Source organism: Arachis ipaensis, chromosome B3 (genome assembly GCF_059453495.1).
Source record: "Arachis ipaensis isolate K30076 ecotype BB chromosome B3, ASM5945349v1, whole genome shotgun sequence".
NCBI lineage: Eukaryota > Viridiplantae > Streptophyta > Magnoliopsida > Fabales > Fabaceae > Arachis > Arachis ipaensis.
Window position 1 is genome coordinate 29435949 of NC_142438.1, and position 5425 is coordinate 29441373.

The following is a 5425-nucleotide window of genomic DNA, read 5'->3' on the forward strand; positions in this document are numbered from 1 at the left end:
GGAGTGGCTCCCATGGGCGGAGTTTTGGTTTAATACGTCCTACAATGCCTCAGCCCAAACAACTCCATTTCAAGCACTTTATGGGGTGCCGACACCTATTCTTTTCCGGGGAGAGACGTTTCCCTCCCATGTTGAGGAGGTGGCAGCATTGACCACAGCCAGGGATGCGGTGTTGGCAGAGTTGAAGATGCACTTGGTACAGGCTCAGCAGCGGATGAAACAAGCAGCGGATAGGCATCGAAGGGATGTCGAGTTCAAACTGGGTGAGTGGGTTTATTTGAAAATGCAACCTTATCGGATGCAGACACTAGCGCGGAGGGTCAATGAGAAGCTAAGCCCTCGGTACTATGGACCATTTGAAGTGGTTGAGAGGATAGGAGCAGTGGCATACAGGTTAGCCATGCCTCAAGAGTGCAGACTTCACCCAGTCTTCCATGTTAGCAAGTTGAAAAAGGCTGTCCCGCCACAGCAGCAGGTACAAACGCTTCCACTAGGGCTGGCTGAGGATGGTGAGCTGGTGATGCAGCCATCCCAGATTGTGGCATCGCGAACTGCAGAGGATGAGGCCTTGGAGTATTTGGTGCGCTGGGTGGGCCTATCTCCTTGTGAGGACAGTTGGGAACGAGCGGCGACATTGCAGGCCACCTTTCCGGAGCTCCACCTTGAGGACAAGGTGGTTGTCCGAGGGGGGAGTATTGATAGAGATGCGCCTACTACTAACAGGTTTGGACTGTGTTACAAAAGGAGAGATAAGTAGAGGTCAAGTAGAGGTGTTTTAGGAGTTGTTAGGATATCCAGCTGGCTGATAGGTTGTTATAAATAGCTAGGTTATAGTTAGTTGAGGGAGGATAGTTTTTTTGTTGTAAATTCTGTTAGAAGTTGGAGAGAATCTCTCTCTCTCTGAGCTGGTAGTTCCAGCTGTGTAGAACCTTCTAGGGTGAGCTAATTGGCTCTCCCAGTGTATCAATAAAGCTTGATCATTCTGCTATTGCTAGTCCTATCAACATGCCTGCAAAATTGGTTTCCTTTCAGCTACAAAAGAAAATACATTATAATCTCTATATGACAAAATAACAGTTCATATCTTAAACAATAATCTCAAAACAACATTCTCAGTCTTTACTCTTTAGCTTATTGAAGTTCCACATTGATTGCACAATACTCTATAAAAATCATTATAAACTTTGAAATGAGTGTGTTTTAGCAGCCATAAATAACAGCTTACCAAGGATTTTGGACAAGTGAAAATGGAAAGCGATTTAGCTTATTATTGCCTGAGCTCTGAAGAAGCAATTTCTAACCCACATATATTATGTAACAACAACCAAGTCTTATTCCACTAATTGAGACTGGTTACATGGATCAAACAACCTGTGGTGTCCTATTTATGATTTTAATGTGTAAGAATTATCAGGAAGACTGAATTCCTAATCGGTTTGTATGAAGTACAACAGAATATTAGGAGTACCATACATAAATTCCTAACCTCGTTGGCAATCATCACTATCACTGAAGTACATTATGTATAAACTTGCTTATGAACGAAAAATGGATCATGAAGCAGTAATTAAATAAGGCATAACCATCCTCCAAACAGGAGGTTTCAAACTAGTTCCTCAGCAAGAATAGCCGCATGGCTAGAATGGTGAATACAAGAGGAACTCATCTTCCGCGAGGATTTACCAATTGTGAGAACACTGTGCTTGTAGCTGCATCTTCGATATTGTCATATGTGCAAGAGTTGATCTCATCGATCATAGTAACACTGTTATCAAAGTGTTCAAGGGGAGTCAACTGAATTCCAGTAATGTGGTTTGTGCTGTTGTCTTCTGGTTCTGTGAGGCTCGACGAGGTTTCTTGAAGCTGAAGAGCATATTCAAGATTCCACAAGACATCTCCCATAGACGGACGGTCCACACCATACTCAGCCAAGCACTTCTCTGCTGTCTCCCCAAACTTACTAAGAGAAGCAACGCTCACCTTCCCCACAAGATTTTGATCCATGATTTGATCAAGCATCCCTTTTTTCTGCCACATCATTGCCCACTCGGCTATATTAACCTGGTCCCTAGGAAGGACAGGGTTCAAGGCTGGCCTTGTGCATAACACCTCCATTAACACTACTCCGAATGAATAAACATCGGATTTCTCGGTTAGTTGTTGCCTTCTAAAGTACTCAGGATCGAGATAACCGAAACTACCTTTAACAGCAGTGCTCACATGGGTTTGATCAAGAGAAGGACCAGCTTTGGAAAGGCCAAAATCCGCAACTTTAGCAACAAAGTTCTCATCTAAGAGAATATTTGTTGTCTTCACATCTCGGTGAATTATGCTTTGAGCGGCACCGGTGTGGAGATAATGAAGGCCCCTTGCAGCTCCGATGCAAATTTCAAGTCGCTGCTTCCATGATAGAGGTGGCAAGTCTGTTCCATACAAATGACTCCTAAGGGGTCCATTAGCCATGTATTCATAAACAAGAATCATTTCTGACCTCTCATCACAATAACCAATGAGCGACACAAGATGACGATGACGAAGCTTTGATAACATTTCAATTTCTGTTCGGAATTCAGCAAGACCTTGTTCAGATCTTCGGTTGCCTCTTTTAACAGCTACATTAGTCCCATCTTCAAGTGTTCCCTTATAAACTCTACCGAAACCACCAACACCAAGAAGTAGGTTCTCATCAAATTTGTTGGTTGCATCTAGGATTTCTTGGAAACTGAAGAATCGTCCGAGATTCGACGATGTTAAAGATTTGCAGCTTGCTGTTCCACTCTTCTGTGAAGTTGTTGACATTTTCGTCAAGGTCAGCGAGTTTCCATAGATGGGTAAAGGTAGCCATGAATTACCCCGTTCAGTAGACTTCGACTTGCGCCCTATTAAGCAGCAACAGCACAAACCAACCAATGCTACGACAACCAAAGCCCCAACAGCAGAACCAACTATAATTGCTATCTTGTTCTTCTTTGACAATGAGCCAGGAAGGAGACTGCCAACTGAAGAAAGCCCATCCAAACTCCGCAATGCATTGCTGATCTTCATTATCTCCAGCCCGTTCATAGTGGCATTTGGGAAGTCGGCCATTTTATCCGGACCAACACTTACTGTCAAAGTGTTTGAGCCCGCCGAGGTATTGGAAACAAAGTCCTTGAAGTAAGGAACAGACAAATCATTAGTTATGGATGACAGATCAAGACTTCCAATACCTATGTCAGTATTTATAAACAAATTGAAGACCAGAGTGTTGAGAGACTTGCTCATGATATCACAAAAATGCACCCGAATAAAATACGAGAAATTTGGATCAACATTGAAGACCCAAGTGATGTTGAAATTCGGACTGCCTACATTTGGATCCCCCATTGCTTCTGCAGTGGCATAGACCAAATTTGGAGCAGTCTCGGGCGTAACACCTACTGGATACTTAATGCTCGAAGGATTGACAGACACATTAACAACCGAATTGTTCACATGAAGGTATTTCTGATCATTCACCCAAGTCCTTCCCAATGTGTCATTCTGAGCTGTAATTGAAGGACCCCCAATGTTGAGGCGATAAACAGTTTCCAAAGCAACCCCAGAGAGTCCAGTGACCGGCGCAGTCGGGTTAAGACCCAATGCTTGATCAACAAACAATTCATCCGGCATTGACACAACTTCAATTGCATTAATAAAGGCCACCGAATCATTGGACGGAATGAAACTAAGAGTCAAGGTATTATCAGTAACATTGATTGCATACTCCTTGAACACACAAGAACCATGGGGCCGATTCTTAAAGGTAAAATTACTCAAAAGGACAAAATTATCAGTAACAACAGTCATTGAAGCAGAACTCAAATTGCGACCGGAATTCAAAAGAGGCGAAAAGTATAGCCGGAGCCAGTGCCTACCTTGCTGCCCAATTTCAAATTTATAAGAAGCTGCCTCAGTGAAAACCCTAGCTGATTTGTAAACTGGAAAAGGGGCACTGGAATTTGAATCCGCAACAACCGAGTTCTGAGTTTTCAATGTGAGTTTCGAATGCTGCGAGTCAGGAACAAAATTGCGACCTTGGAATGTAATATTCTTCGAAGAACCACAAGCAATAAGATAGTTATCAGTAAAAGTGTACGAACCAAATGTGCCATTAACCAAAACCACTAAGAAAACAACAAGAAGAGCAAAACCACTTGGAATCCTTTTCACAACCACCATCTTCACTTGTTCCCCATTGTAGCTTCTTCACAAGTTCAATAAACTATTCCACTTCCCGAAAAGAAAAAAGGAAAAAAAATGCTGAAAGTTCTGGATCGGAAAAAAGAAAAACACAGAACCTGCAGAAAACCTGGATCTAACAGAACCAATGCACAGAAACAGACATAGGTGTAATACAAGAAAAGACAAATTACGCAGTTTCCAATGTAACAACAAGCACAAAAGCAAAGAGTTGAGTTCTGTTGGTGTAAGAGTCTTATAATCTTAAGGGGAGCAATAATGTAGAACCGTTTATGAAGATAATAAGAGGGAAAATCTTAAATCCCTGTTTAAGAATACATGAAACCTATTAGTTATTAGTGACAGTGATAGAAACATTTTCCTTTTTTTCAGGGGAAAAAGGAAGAATAAGTTCAACTTCAGAGGTTTAAACTTTAAAGTGTAACGCTAAACAACCTTTTACAGGCTGTTTTAATAGGGGAAGTGGGCCCCACTTTAGACGGAAAAGGGTAGGGGTGCACACGGGTCGGGTGAAATCGGGTTTGATGTGACCCATATCCAACCCGAAATATACATCGGGTCTATTTATTAGACCCGAGTCTGGCCCTAGACCCGATGAAACTAATACACTTTCGGGCTACAATTATATTGGGTAAAAACCGGGTGAAAACCGGGCTGTTAACATTACATTACGTTGATACCTTCTTGTAAGCTAGCATGTAAAAATATCCAAATTTTCAAGACTCCAACAATTATTTAACATGGTAAAATTCACTTAGAAAAATATAACAAGAACCAACCCTTCTTCAAAATTAAAGCATAACCACAATTAATACTAATATTGTCTAATAATACTAAATATTTAAATCAATACAAATAACACAATATTATGCATTAGTCTAAAATCTTATGCATTCTAAACATAAAACATTAACTTATAGTCTTATAATGACTAAAAATACAAAATATTAAGGTTTACAATACCTAAATTTTACATAAGAATAGTCATGACACATCACTAATAACATAAAATATTAATTGTGTATGACGACCGGGCCACCAGGCCGACTTCGGGTGACCCAAGCTATGGCCCGGACCCGACCCGAAATAATGACCAAGTCTATTTTTGAGACCCTTATCCGGCCCTAAACCCGATGAAATCACACCAAATTAGTCCCTAAAGTGTTCGGGACCGGGCTGGGCCTTCGAGCCGGGCCGGGTCATG

General features: G+C 41.6%; 1 pseudogene across 1 annotated transcript; it reads right to left on the reverse strand.

Moving 5' to 3' along the window:
• Positions 1-1305: 1305 nt before the first annotated feature.
• On the reverse strand, positions 1306-4549 carry LOC107630089 (receptor-like protein kinase THESEUS 1 pseudogene; annotated as a pseudogene). Its single transcript, XR_015907514.1, has one exon. The product of XR_015907514.1 is annotated as a receptor-like protein kinase THESEUS 1 pseudogene (transcript).
• Positions 4550-5425: the final 876 nt, after the last annotated feature.